Here is a 15,507-nt window from a genome sequence, read left to right on the forward strand (position 1 = left end):
TATATATATATATATATGTATTCTAATACTGCAGAGGCATGTGAATCAAGTGGTTTGCACAATTGATGTCCAAATAGGAACTTATTTTTTGTTAAAATATTATTTATCAGGTATAGGAATTCTCAAGAGTTTCATACTGAATCTATAGGCTTTTTTCTTTGTCTTCAAAAGTACAAGAAATCATTTATTGTCATCTGCAAAAATGAAAGTAATACCAAATATAAAACGCATTTAGGAAAACATAGAAAAAGTAAGTCAAATGTAATCTCTAGGTCTTTCAAAATTAAAAATCCCTTTTGGGAAGAAGAAATTTATAAGTACAAGGCAAATTTGCTAATACATTTTTGCTTACTTTGTTATAAGTACAATATAAAATTAGCATAATTTTCAAGGACTAGATGCCATATTACTGATATAAATACATGCTATTTAGAAAGTGATTACTATAGTAGTTTGAAACAGACAAAAATCAAGCAAGGGTTTTTGCACACATATTTTGCAAATAAAAACTTAGAACCTTGGTTTTACCAAAATTAAATGAACCTTATCTTTATTCATGATCATATCAAATAAGTACCTTGGCTCTTTGCTCTCCCAAAACAGGCCTCCTTTTCCTTAAAGCTATTCCATTTTACTTGGCTTAATCTATAGCTAGAGCAAGACTGAAATAATCATCTGTCATCTAAAAAAAACAGTTATACGAACGACACTGTGAGAAAAGAGAGAGGCAGTGGCCTGGCACTGATGACCGTCAAACAGGAATTGGGAACTAAACCAATGAGCCCTGAAAGACTAGTAATTTGATAGGAAACTTTCTATAGTAGCTGAGAAAACAATGATATATTACATAAAATTTAATCTTTTATAAGATTTTTACATTTTAGTTGATAACATTTATATTTTTATCTTACTACTGTGGTTATAGTTGAATGTGTTATTAATATTATTAGGTGATATAAATAAAATTGACACATTATTTTATGAAAATCTTATTTTATTATTCAAAAACCAAAGAATCATTTAAAATTGTTTGTTAAATTGAAATAGTTCATAAAGTTCTTTCTTGTTTATTTAATTAGTGATTAATGGAAAAACTTATTGTTACTACATCCAAATAACCTGTTCACCCTACCCTCACCACTCAGTGAACATTAACTCTGCCTATCGTACCCCCGTGCTGGGGATACTAAAGTGGCAGAGACTTACAGTTACCTAAGTAAACTAACATATATTTTCAATCCCTTCTTCTCGTGCCTACCTTTCCTAAAGGCTAGAAAAGCTATATACTTGTTTGCTTGCTTTCCTTGCAATCAGAAGTGATCATATGACATAATTCTGGTCATATGACATAATATGACATCAATATGTAGGTGAAAGAATACTGGAGAGAAGTCTTTTGGGGGAAAGTCTTAGTTTTTCTACATTAAAAAAAGGAAAAGGAACAGCCAAGTCTAGACACATAGTTTTCCATCATTCTTTTGGTCTTGAAAGAGGATAGAATGTCTGGAATTGCTGCAGTCCTGTTATGACTTTAGGAGGAAGGTAAAGATAATTGAAGTGATCCTGGATTGGATATTGTTGAGCTACTGCAGTGTCAGAAGCAGTTGTCTACTACCTGGTTTCTAATGTGAGAAAATAACCCTTTCTGTTTAAGCCACTTCTTATCAGATACTCCGTTACTTGGGGCTACTAGTCATTCTGGTGCACTGCCCTAAAAGAGTTCATATTCTGAGAAAAATATGATCACATGCCCAAAGTAGGTGACAGTGCTTTAAATAAAAAGATATCTCTTTTATCTTATCTAAATTAAGGTATTCCCCTTCCACCCCCTTGCAATATTCTGATTATCAGAGTCTAACTATTTACTGAAAGAAAGGGCTGGTGATTTCTCAAAGAAAGGGCTGGTGAATGAGTTTATGCATAGATGTGTGTTACTTTTGGTTAAAAGATAGGTAATGAATGTATGAATGTGTGTGAGTGTGTGTGTGTGTGCATGCATGGATGTGTGTAGGGTGATAATCCATATAAAATAGTTAATTTCATCAGAGACTTTGTGATACAGTGAACACAATTGGTGCTGCTTCAAGAACCAAGTGACAAAGTATGGCACAGTGGTGGCCTCTCTTCTGTAGTTAAGCCCAGCCCAGCTCTAGCTCTTTGGTAGGCAGTTTGGGAATCACTGAGAGACAATCCCTATGACATCAACATTAATTCTGTCACAGAAGGCATAAGAGCAGCAGTAGACATGTCAGAAAACTCTACAGTAAGTGACATTCAGGTATTAAACTTTTAGGAGGTCTAAGTGGAAAAACAAAGATAAAGTTTACAGAGCACATATGAATATCTCTTGAAAAATCCTGGAAATATTGGGAGTGGTAAGAAATTTTTGGGTGTCTGGAGTTCTTATGAGAGGGTCTCACTCTGTCACCCAGGCTGGAGTGCAGTGGCATCATCACAGATCACAGCAGCCTCTACCTTTCAGGCTCAAACAATCCTCCCATCTCAGCCTCCCAAGTTGCTGGTACTATAGGTGCACCCCACTACACCTGGCTAATTTTTAAATTTTTTTGTAGAGAAGGGGTCTACAGACTGTTGCCCAGGCTGATCTCAAACTCCTGGGCTCAAGTGATCCTCCTACTTAGCCTCCCAAAGTGCTGGGTTTACAAGTGTGATCCACCTTGCTTGGCCTAAATTTGCATTATTAATATAACTGGAATCTACTTTGTAGAAAAACTGATGGGGTTATGAAGAAGGTGATGTTTGGTTTACAGATACTTTAACTCTTCATCCAATTCAAGTTGCTATTGGTGAAGAGAAGCTTGAAGCTGCTATTGAGAAGACTTTTATCCAATAAAAGTCTTGGATTAAAAGTCCAAGACAGTAGCTCAACAATATCCAACCCAGGACTTTTACCTAACACTTTTATCCAACTTTTAATCCAATTCAAGCTGCTATTAAGAAGACTTTCCCATTAAGAGAACTGGACCAGAGAAAGGAAGATTATTCAAACAAGAAAGCAAGAGAATGCTTATTGAAAGCTGAGTAATTGGAGTATATTCTTTGATTAAAGGCAGCAGAGTTTATACTTCTTCAGGTTCATATTCATGGTATACTGTAATAACCATATCATTAGAAGGGTAAAAAAGTCTTTTTTTTTTTCCTCTCCACACTCCAAGACTTTGTATGCAGTATTAATCTCTCTTCATTTTGTAAAAATGAAATTGAATGCTATGGAAAGACTAATCATTGCAATAAATTACTATGGGCAAGAAAACCAGAATAAATTGCAAAAATAAATTTAATGGAAGCATTCTAAACTCATATTGTTTCACAACTGTCCTCAAGTTATATGTTCCCTTTAACAAAAACTAAAAAAAAAACTGTAGGTTTTGCATTATGGAAAGTGTTTATGTAAATAAGACAATCTAGAACTCCCAACAGTAGATCCATGGTCAAGAGGCCCTGGCCTAGCATCAAAAGATTGGCTAATGAATGCATAATGGTAGGTTGTTAGTGAAAATACAATGCTTACATCATATGTGTGTAATATTTTACAGTTCTTTAACTTCTTAGAATAGCTGAAGAACTACTTATCCTAATCGATTCAGCTCTCTAAGACAAATTTCCCCTCTTCATGTTGTTGAACGTGGCAAGTTCCCCTTTTAATATGAATATCGTTAAGTCTGGGTTTGGCCCTAAACTAACAACTAGTCTCTGTAGATATGACCATTCTCCTCCTAAGTTTTCTACTGGACATTATAGGGGAGATGTAAAAGCAAGATGATCAACTTAAAAAAAAATATTTTCAAGTGATACCTGTTTAAATTAAATGCTCTAATTCCACCTAACAAAGCCCTTAATGATCAATTTTCTTGCACAGCAGCTCACTCCCATCAGACAATATGAAATCACACTCTTTAAGCCAGAAGATAAACTAGAAAGCTTAACTTCTGTCTTGGTCTTCATTTCTGGGAACACTTTTACAAATCAAGATGAGCAGCCATGAACCCTAAGACAAGTCCCTATGGGTCAGGATTAGAGCATATTCACATTAAATTACTTAGTATATGTTCTAACATGGCTAAGTTTCAAAAAAACAGAAGGGTTATGCTTATTTGCCATATTCCCTTCAACCAAACTGAATAGGCAGTTACATAACTTGCCAGGACAAGTAGTAGAAATGAGTCAGAGACAGGACCAACCCTAGTAAAAATTGTGAATTAGGCAGTTTGACTTCAGTGCCACACCCCTTTAGTACTACATATACTTCCTTCATCCCCTCCCTTGGTATCATTAGCCCCGAGGGCCACCCTCATACCACATAACTCTCCCCCACCAAATTCCTCTCTCTCTCTTCCACTCATCATCGAAACTGTCTTCCCCCTTTCCCACTTCCCCTTCATTAATTAGAATGTGCAGCTCCAGTATCTCTCTCCCTCAGGGTTTAAAATGACAACTAACTAATCTGATAAACTAATCCACATTAAGGTGTGAAGAGAGAAACCTAGAAAATAAAGTGAATTTTAACTATGACTTTCTAAAGATAACACCTTTGCAGTTTAACTCATTAATGACTAAAAGTGAGAATTTCTAGCCAATAAATTTAGGTGAGAGAAATGTTTTGGTTCAGGTAGAGCCTTGAAGCACCTGGAAAATCAAATAAGAATAGATGTTTGCTTTTATGGTGTAGCCAACTCTAACAAGCATAACTAAGTAGCCTTGGTCAGTTTGGGGCCAGTAGGGGAAAACTGGAAATGAGCTAAATATACAAAAGAAGTTCATTTGCAAAGAAAAGTGGAAGTTACAGGAGCACCACAATTAAATTTTTCTTAGTATTTCATAGCTCTAGCAAGTCCTGGTGCCTGTAAATATTTTCCAAAGTTTCTCTTAAGAATGAAAAAATTATGTCCAAAAATTATCTCAAGCCTAAAATATTCAGTAATTCCCAACGTAAAGCTTTTTGTTGTTTGGCTTTAAAAAATAGTGAACTAAAGCTTACAGTTTTCATGTATATATTGTATTTGCTCCTGCTGAATATTGAAAAAACAGTACAGGCTATCGTGTGGAACATATTCGCTACTCTTATTTCCTTCACTTTGTAAATGAGGAAGATACTGGGCAACAGAGCGAGACTCTGTCTCAAAAAAAAAAAAAAAAAGAAGTTAAGTGACTTTCCAAGATTTGTACTTAGGTTCTGAGTGCAAACGCTGTGTTCTTTTCAACGTACTTTGTCCCAGTGTTTAGTTATCTGTGTCATTTCAGCCATGTGACTCTGCATCCTAGGAGAATTCTCAAATTTTAAAGAGGGTTCAGCTACTACCAAAAGAAAATAACTTGTGTATTCAATGGACCTGAAGGTAATTGTAGTCCTATCTGGTTTCTATCACTGTTTTTTTTTTTCCCTAGCTAATTCTTGGTTCACTTGGAAGTGTAAGCATTGCCTCACAAAGTCTTCCTTAAGCACTGTCAGAGTCTGTGCTTCAATTACCTGCTCATGTTTTGGTGGATTACTTATCACGCTTCTGCTTCTCACCTGGGCAACGTTCCCATCACAGCTCTTACTCTGTAAGCAAGAAAGGATAATATGCTTCTGGGCTTAAAGTAGGGAAAAACACTAACATAGTTGGCAAGTCAGAATACAAATATTGCACATTGAGATGAACACAAGAAGCCAGCTGGGAAAACATTGCTATTTACAGATTTAGATTAGCCCAGAATTCATTTCAGCCTTTGAGGTAAAAGGTGGCATTTAAAAATCACTGGCATTTAAAACACACTCTTAACACTTTGGAGAGATATAGACCCCTTTGTGAATTTGTCAAAAAATTATGGAGGAAGCTGGATGTGGCGATGCATGCCTCTACTCCCAGTTACTTGGTAGGCTGAGGCTGTAGATTCATTTGAGCCCAGGAGTTTGAGGCCACCAAGCAGTATGACTGTGCCTGTGAACAGCCACTGCACTCCAGCCTGAGCAAGAGAACAAAACCCATCTTTTAAAAGGAGAAAAAAAAAGTATGGACATTTTCCCTAGAAAAAAGCACCATCACACATACCTGGAATACAGTCTGGGGGGTCCATTATGTGGTTGTTCATGGGTCCAACATAAAATATTCTTGATTTAGAGTGTGTCGTGAGTACAGTCCCTAAGTGATGAACAGCCTGAGGCCCCATATGCCATTAAAAGCCCAATATTTGTTATGGCCAGTTTTCTAATTTCCTTAGTAGTATTAGCAATAATTGATGTGGATCTTTTATAACAAAAGTAACATATGCTTGTTGTAAAGATTCTTTTTTAATTTCAGAAATGCAATGTTTTCCGTAATTATAATCCTCAAACATTGTTAATAGAAAAATATCTCCATGTGTATTTATAGATATAGGTATTTTTAAACAGAAATCAGATCATACTGTATGGCAACTTGATTCTGTTGCTAGATCATATATATTGGTTTACCAGAGTTTAATCATTCTGTTAGTATGGACATTTATTTTGTTTTTGATTTTATAAATATCAACAATAAGGCAATGAATATCCTTGATCATATATCTGGTCATGTATATAAATATATATAGGATACATTTCTAAAGTAGAATAAATTACAGGATATAAACATAAATTGTGAAAGACATTGAAATTGTATTTCCAAATGGAACAAAGTAACCTATGATCTTTCTATTACTTACAGAAACTTTTTATTATATTTTATGTAGTAAAATGTACAAATTCTTTTAAGTTTTTGGTTTTTATCACGTGTGGAAACAAGACTCAAATGCTCTAAATGAATTCACTCATACCTCTTTCTAGTATGTTATGACTCAGATTTTTATATGGAAATCTAAATGTTATTAAACAGAAGAGAGCTTAGAAGTAGACCCTAGAACATACAGGAATTTGTATATGATACAGAGAGGATTTCGTTTCTGTGGGGGGTAGCTATCGCCAAAATAAATTCCATATGGATGAAAACATGTAATGTGAAAAACAGCCATAAAACTTTTAAAAGAAAATATAGGAGAATATTTTGGTAACAAAAAAAAAAATGGCTTGTAAGCATAGAAAAAATCCTCAAATAGAAAAAATTATACCTGTAATGAGGTATCATTTTATATCTATTAGACTGGGAAAGATAAAAACAGTTTGATAATGCTGTATTGGTGAAGATGTGGGGAAACATGGTGTGCTACCAAACTTTCCATCTTTGTTAGGATGACTGGAACTTGTATCACTTATCTGGAAGGCAGCCTGGTTTTGTCTATCAAAATGTCAAACGTGGGTGGGCACGATGGCCCACGCCTGTAATCCCAGCACTTTGGGAGGCCGAGGCAGGTGGATCACCTAAGGTCAGGAGTTGGAGACCAGCCTGGCCAACACGGTAAAACCTCATCTCTACTAAAAATACAAAAATTAGCCGGGCGTGGTGGCTCGCGCCTGTAATCCCAGCTACATGGGAGACTGAGGCAGGAGAATCTCTTGAACCCGGGAGACGGAGGTTGTAGTGGGCCGAGATTGCGCCACTGCACTCCAGCCTGGGCGACAAGAGCAAAACTTCATCTCAAAAAAAAAAAAAGAGTAAAATGTTCTTTTACCCAGCAATTTTACTTCTAGAAGCTGAACCTACAGATGATGTACACTACATGTAAACCAGAATCGGATACAAAGAGACATATTTCAACTTGAAACCTCGTCTCCACTAAAAATACAAAAAATCAGCTGGGCGTGGTGGCAGGCGCCTGTAGTCCCAGCTACTGGGGAGGCTGAGGCAGAAGAATGATGTGAACCCGGGAGGCGGAGCTTACAGTGAGCCGAGATCACTCCACTGCACTCCAGCCTGGGCGACAGAGCGGGACTCCATCTCAAAAAAAAAAAAAAAAAAAAAAAAAAAAAAAAAAAAAAAAAAAAAAAAAGGAATAGCAAAGGCTTGGAAACAACGTATAAACTCCTTGAAAAGTGAGGAGGTAAATCATGCTACATCTAAGCAACAGAATACTATACAGCCTTTCAAAAGAACTAAGCTCATCTAAAGCATCTGATAATAGAAATAACAGCTGGGAAGCTAAAGTCAAACAAATAGATATTATGAAGTTAAAAAAATCAATATTTTGGATGAGTAATATCCTTTGGAAAAGGATATTTAGGTGTGTGTGTCTGAAAAGATACACAAGAAATAACTAGGTTTCTCAACACTGTAACCTGAATGATACACATCATCCTGCCCTTTACCTGTACCTGGTTGACTGCTTGAGTCTGCTGCTAATCATTCGAATTTATAATTTATTTTAATATTTTTTATGTAACTCCCACTCATTTATTTTCTTTTAAGACTCTTCTTATTTTGAATGGCACTCTTCCAAATGAATATTTAAATTACTTTACCAAATTCCTAAAAGTATTCTGTTGGACGTTTGATTAGAATTATACTGGATAGGCCGGGTGTGGTGGTTCATGCCTGTAATCCCAGCAGTTTGGGAGGCCAAGGAAGGAGGATTGCTTGAGCCCAGGAGTTTGAGACTAATCTGGGCAACATAGCAAGACCCCTCTCTACAAAACTTTTTTAAAAAATTAGCTGGGCATGGTGGTGTGCACCTGTAGTCCCAGCTACTTAGGAGGCTGAGGCAGGAGGATAGCTTGAGCATAGGAGGTCGAGGCTGCAGTGAGCTGTGACTGCACTACTGCACTCTAGCCTGGGTAATAGAGCAAGACCCTGTCTCAAAAAAAAACCAACAACAGAAAAACCAAAAGAATTATACCGGATATATAACTTACTTTTAAAAGATAATTATACATTGTTTCAACCTTGGTATTTAAAAGTATATCTCTTTTTTATTTCAAACATTGTTATTTCTCATAAGTCTGTCATGATTCTAAAATTTTTTTTAGAGATGGGATCTTGCTGTGTTGCCCAGGCTAGCATGCAGTGGCTATTCATAGGCACAATCATAGTCCACTACAAATTATATCATTTTTAAAGTACGTCTTATAACTTTTGTTTATATTTTACATTATTTATTTATTTATTTAAAATAAATATGGGGTCTTACTATGTTGCCCAGGCTGGTCTTGAATTCCTGGGCTCAAACAACCCTCCTGTCTCAGCCTTCTAAAGTGCTAGGATCACAGGCATGAGCCACCATGCCCAGCCAGTTTTATAAATGTATTTTAGTGTTTTTTTTTAGCTACTTAAATTTTTGCGGCTACTGTAAGTGGGATGGATTCTTTTATATTGTATTTTAAATTGGTTATGATAATACATGAGAAAGCTCTTTTCGTATGTTTTTATTATTATTATTATTGTTATTCTTATTTTTGAGGCAGGATCTCACTCTGTTGCCCAGGCTGTAGTGCAGTGGTGTGATCATGGCTCACTTCAGCCCCAACATCCTAGCCTCAAGCAATCTTCCCACCTCAGCCTCCAGAGTACCTGGGACTACAGGTGCATCCCACCATGCTTGGCTAATTTCTTTATTGTTTATAGAGAAAGGGTTTCACCATGTTGCCCAGACTGGTATTGAACTCCTGGACTCAAGTGATCTGTCCACTTCGGCCTCCCAGAGTGTTGGAATTATAGGCATAAGCCACTGTGCCCCACTCCCTGTAGGTTAATTTTATAACTAGTTATCTTAATTCATCTTTTATTGCCTCTAAGAGTTTTTCAGTTGATGCTTTGGAGTTTTCATATTATTTGCAAACAAATGACAATCCTGACTTATTTACATTACTTAATTTCTTATTTCTATTTTATATCTAATTGCATTGGCTATCATTTCTATTGTTACAATGTGATAGTGAACATTCTTGCCTGTACTTGACTTCAATAGGTATAATTACAATGTTATGTTTTAAAGGAAGTTGCTGGCTTTAGGATAACACATATATATTTAAATTATTCCAAATTCTAATTTTTACTGGGAATGATGCTGGACTTTACAAAATCCTTTTCAGCATCAACTGAGATCCTCGTAATGTTTTCCTCCTTTGACTTATTAATATAATCAAGCATATGAGAAAATTTTCTATTCTTGGACTATTGCCATACTATATAAATGAAATAATTTCTCTTACTTTTGGTATATCATTTGTAATGTAGTGCTGGGTTCCATTTGTTAGTAGTGACTTACATTATATCCAAAAGGAATTTAACCTGTAGATTTCCCTTGTGTGTACTTTTTATCAGATTGTATTTTAAAACCAGTCTTTCAGCTCATCCAAAACAGAGGGATTACTGGTGAAAATGCCTTGAGGGCAACCACCTGAAATGGCCTTAATGCAAAAAATAAATGAATAAATAAATAAGAAGAAGACAAAGAAAAGGAAAAAAGCTAACAACACTGTGGTTTGTCTACTTTTGTGGAAATTTACAACACTATACTTGCTATACCTTCTTTCTGATGTGAATCCACAAGCTATTGCAGCCATTAATTAAGGATATTGCTTTCTTTCCAATAAATACATGAGCTTTCTTTCAGAGGCAAACAGAGGCAGATGTTTCATGAAAGTTTCTGTTCTTCCCAACCTGCCTTTCCCACCTCCCTAAGAGATGAACCAGAACATTTAAAAACGGGAGAAGAATTCATTCACTTGTGTCTCCAGTCCAGGGAGCCTGGCCTGTTATTTACTTTCACCACTCATCCCTGCTGCTGCTCCTTAGTTTTTGTTGTTTCCCTCAACTGACTTTCCTCATCTTTGCTGCATTCATCAAAGCCCAGGGTAAATTCCCCTCTTTCATAAACTGAGGAATCTAGCCCATTTTACATAGCGGACTTTCTCTTATCTGCTACCTACTCAAAGTTCGGCTGCACATTTTAGCTATTATTATTCTCAAATTGTTTCAAGAGTGCTAGTTTTCTTTCTTAGGTTCCAGGTTAGCTCCTTGGGAGCAGGGACTTATCTTAAAAGCCTGCTGTGCATTTTCCGTTGTGTTTAGCCCTGTGAGTAATCACATTCAATGCATACTTGCAAGGCATATTTGACTGAAGATATCTATCATAGTTATTCATTTAGTAAATGATATAATGAAAATTCAAGTGCTCGCCAAAGATAAATCATTACTATTAATTCCCTCATTTATCATACATGTATGGCAGCCTCAGGGGCTAGGGAACGTAGGATTGCTGCTTTGACTTTCTTGGGGAAGCCAAATAAGCCTCAGATCCCTCCACTTTGGAGCCAGGCATGAAATTCAGATTTACCTAGGGCTCAACATTAACGGTCTCAGACTAAATTTATCTTCCGGTACCCTTTCCAGAGTGGACCAGTTTACCTTATACCTCTGAGAATAAACCAAAACTTTCAAAACTCAAATCACAGGATATTATTTGTTCATGAATTCAGCAAGACTCTTTTGTTTAACTATTGAAACTCAAATATTTCGGCTTGCAGCAAGGAGGGGTATAGCTGTCTGGATATACCTTGGCCAAGTTTTAGTGTATACAAAAAAGCTGGAAGTTATCGACTCTGTTAAACCTTTTCCTTAAAATTTTCAAACTTCGGGATTATTTTAGTCTCACAGAAAAAATAACAAGGCAAGTATTTACAAACTTTTTTCAAAAATATGAGAATTTGAGTTTTCCCTAGGGCATTTGGCGTTGTGCTGTCACCACACCTTTGAAGATCGCTTTACAACCGTGGGAAAACTCACCGGGTTTTTTTCGTTGACCCCGCCATTTCTAAGTTGCTGTATTGCTGTAGGGAGCTGGCAAAGCCACGCTCTTCCTCTCCCCCATTCTCCTCATCCTTTCAAAGTCCAAAGCGCCCGGTGAGAATATAGAAACAAGGCTGCGAGGCAGAGAAGGATAAGGGAGGAGCCAGCACTTATGCATTTTTCACTCTCCTCCTCACTCCCTAGGGTCATGAAGTTCTGTTTCTGAAGTTAGAAGTGTGGGGGCCGTCGGCTGCATTTTCAACTTGGCCTAAAAGTTGGAGTTCACACTGCAGGCGCTAGGAACTTTGCCGCTCGGTCACCAACCTGAGCCTTCGGCTAGTCCGAAGAACGCGAAAAGCCAGGCCCAAGGCACCGGTTGTCATGGCAACTGGGGCGCTGGTCTCCCCGGCTACCTCGTCCCTAGGGAGGAGGCGGAGCTGGGGGCCAGGCGAGCCAATGAGGTCGAGGGGAGCTCGGGGTCGGACATCTGCGGTCCTCCCAGAGCCGGGGAATGGTTGAGTGACACGACCGGGGGGGGCGGAGCCGGCGCGGCTGCCCGAGGTGGAGCCCCAGTAGTGCGAGTAGCTCCGGCGGCCGCACTGAGGCGAGGGTGACACACCATGCTCCCGGTCCCTAGAGACCGTCGTGCTGGCGAGCTGCGCTCCGTAGCTCCCCGGTCCGCCTCGGCAGCGGTCAGAGTCGCCTACAGGAGTTGAGCCGCCCGCGCCGGAAGGTTCTGGCGAAGCTCTTGGAGGGGCGTCGAGCACAGTAGGGCGGCGGGGGTGCGTTGAGCGCTCGGGGGTCCGGCATTCGGCTGGGATCGCCGCCGGAGGGGCGTTTCCGAGGCGAGGAGGAGGAGGAGGAGATGCTGCTCCTCTTCTCCCCCTCCCCAGGCTCCTTCTCCAGCTCCTTCAGCCCACGCCCGCAGCCGCTTGTGGGAGAAGAGGTGGTGGCTCTCGGCGCCCGCGGCGGCTGCCGGCGGCCCGCCCCGACGCCGCGTCCCCGCAGCCCTAGCCCGGCGCTCCAGTAGCAGGACCTGGTCTCGGCACCAGCCGGTAAGGAAGAGAGCCGCCCTGGGCTCTGCGTGGCATGTGCAGAAGTGCAAAACAAAGTACATTGCGCTAGCTCTCTTCCTCCTGTCTTTGCTTTTGCTCCAGTCCCTAAACCCAACTCCTCTGTTGCCCTGGTAGAAGGAACTTTTCTTTGGTTGTGGTGGTAGGGTGTTTTTGTACGTTAGAGTTGGGGGTGGGGTGACTGGAGTGGGGAAGAATGAGATGAAACTCCATTGCGGAGTAGGTAGATCCATCTCCTCAGAGAAAGAAAGCCGGATCTCGGGAACGAAACCCACAGGGGGAGTACGAGATTGTGGGGTAATAGGGAGTGACATTGCCCCGTCGTGCTTGCACAGCTCCGCTCTGTGCGTGCTTAAGGGAAGGGCTCCCGGAGTCTGTTTCTGATTTCTGCAAATGATTGTGGAGATGGTGTGGTTAGAGGCCGCCCAGAAGAATGTGTATGTGTAAGGGCTCGAGAAGGGGGTGGGATGGCGGGGAAGCGGAGGAAGAGGGGGCAGAGAGAGACAGACAGACACTGTCTAATGCAAGCTCTTTTATTGCTTTTCTTCTGCTTGCTAAAATTAACACTTACCCTCCGGCCCCCTAGCCCCACCGCTTTGCTCATTACGTGATACTGTAAGAGCAGACAACTGGGAAGCTAAAGTTAAACCAAAGTCAAGAAAATTCTTAAAAAGTTTAATTTCCTTGTGTTGTGAATATAATGGAGAGAGGAAGATGGGGAGAAATATCACTAAGAGATTTACAGCCATACAGTTTTCATTGGCCGACACCTATATGATCGACACCACCGCACACTTCCAACTAATCTGTTCGACAGCCTTGTGTCATTTTCATTTAATTGCATCTTTGAAACAACAAACGCGGTGACTTCATAGGGAGCTGCCTGGAGCTGAGCTCCCTCTCAGAAAATGGGGCAATCGGGTTTGTTTTCAAGGCAGGACCTGAACAAAATGTAGGGCACCTGATCTGTGGGATGAAGGGCGCTGGTAACTAATTATAAATTTTAAGATTTTAAAATTTATATCTAGAAAGTTTACTAAAGGATGGGGGAAAAAAGTAAAAGTGGATGTATTACGAAACAAGCTTTGATATTTTCCCAAATTCTTGATGACTGTGTTGGCAGCGTCCAGGTGAAAACTTGCTTCATGCTCATTGGCTGCTTGTAGTGGTGCCAAGATACAAATTATTTCTCGTTTTAATATCACTAGGAGCATTTTTTAGTAAATTCATACATACATTGATTTAGTAAATTTATACAGAGGCTCATTGACTGACGTCCAATCTTGTTTATTATACTTTGTTCATAACATTGTGTTCTACTTGATGTTCTTAGAGGCTTTGTGGGAGTATGTGTGGGGAGAGGATAGGATGGAAATTAGAACTAAAATAGAAAATATTTGAGGTTAGTTGTTAAGAAAAGGTCTGATTTCATAGTGTTTTTCACTTTTACAATTAGAAGTGTATAGCTTGCTTTACCATTCATTATGTAGGTTTATCTTTGAATTTACATTTGTCTCACCATTTTTACTTGCATGTTAAGCCTACTTATATTTTCAAGGGTGATTACCAGCATCCAAAATATAAATGGTTTTCATGTCACAAGTTACATACACGCACACCATTAAAACCAGTGTCAATTTAAAAGTCAGATTTTAATACTATGATGGGGTCACGTTATAAAACTTACATTATCTTTTTGTTGTTGTTTTTGAGGGCTGCCTCCTAAATACAGTATGTGAATGTGGGAATTAGCTAATCATTTGTTTTGGAGTAGAAGATGGTAGGTGATCATCTTTAAATGAATGAAATTTATGTATTCTTTGTTGTTGAGAAAAACAGATGTTGATTTGTTCTGTCTTTAATATGTTAAGGGTTGGATGGAGAAGTGTTGTAGCTTCTCCCATGTCAATTGAGTGTATGTTTTTCCAGCTCACCTTAGTGCCCAGCCCCAAATGTACTGGAGAGAAGGACTATAAGGGATAAACTATGACTTCTTTCTTTTTCCTCTTCACCCTCTTCTTTTGACAGAGGGTGTAATTTTTAAATAAACCCCAAAACATTTTATGTATAATTAAATTATAATTAACACCACTTGAAATGGAAAAGAAACACAACCATACTCCAAGCCAGTGCATTTAGTAGTTACTCCTGTCAACATATACTTGTTTTGGAATATGCTTTGGGAGAACTGTGTGGTTCAAAGTGTTCTCCCATTGGCCTCTGATGCAACCAAGTATGACTCATTTGAGTTAATATCACTTTACAAGGTAGGGGCCTGAGAAAGGAGAATAGATAATGGGTCTCAGGATAGAAGAATCAGTGCTGATGGGAATGATGAGAATTTTTTGGTCTGGACTTCCTTTTTTTTTTTATCCCTGAAAAACTCTCTTTTAATTTGAAAATTAATATGGGTCAAACAACTCAGGAACTAAACTTTTTAGAGATAGCTTTTAAGATAGGGTCTCTCTCTGTTGCTCAGTTTGGAATCATGGCTCACTGCTGCCTCAGCTTCCCAGGCTCAAGCAATCCTCCCAACTCAGCCCCCAAAGTAGCTGGTACCACAGGTGTACAACACCACACCCAGCTAATTTTATTTTATTTCTTTTAAATAGAGACAAGGTCTTGCTGTGTTGACCAAGGCTAAAAGATAGCTTTTAATGAGTACATTAATGTAGGACTTTTGATGGTTTAAGTTAAAGTTGAAAGTTTCTTTTTGTTTGTTTGTTTGAGATGGAGTATGGTTCTGTTGCCCAGGGTGGAGTGCAGTGGCGCAATCTCGGCTCACTGCAAGCTCC

At 38.9% G+C, this 15,507-nt stretch overlaps 1 protein-coding gene and 1 long non-coding RNA gene across 2 annotated transcripts in view; one reads left to right on the top strand and one right to left on the bottom strand.

The window, feature by feature from the left end:
* Positions 1–11,969, bottom strand: part of LOC108520629 (uncharacterized) — a 13,793-nt gene extending 1,824 nt beyond the window's left edge. The window contains exons 1-2 of the long non-coding RNA XR_001882947.1: positions 11,637–11,969; positions 5,489–5,563 (exon numbers count right to left, since the gene is read on the bottom strand). This is a non-coding gene — a long non-coding RNA (uncharacterized LOC108520629). The remainder of the gene's footprint in view (positions 1–5,488; positions 5,564–11,636) is intronic.
* A 246-nt stretch (positions 11,970–12,215) lies between these two features.
* The window catches only part of PTPN13 (protein tyrosine phosphatase non-receptor type 13), a 223,018-nt gene continuing 219,726 nt past the window's right edge, over positions 12,216–15,507 (top strand). Inside the window, 1 exon segment of the mRNA XM_017860030.1 lies at positions 12,216–12,694. The gene's annotated coding sequence lies outside the window, so the exon portion shown is untranslated.

The sequence above is a fragment of the Rhinopithecus bieti genome, unplaced genomic scaffold, assembly GCF_001698545.2.
Source record: "Rhinopithecus bieti isolate Rb0 unplaced genomic scaffold, ASM169854v2 scaffold_52099, whole genome shotgun sequence".
In the NCBI taxonomy this organism is placed as follows: Eukaryota; Metazoa; Chordata; class Mammalia; order Primates; family Cercopithecidae; genus Rhinopithecus; species Rhinopithecus bieti.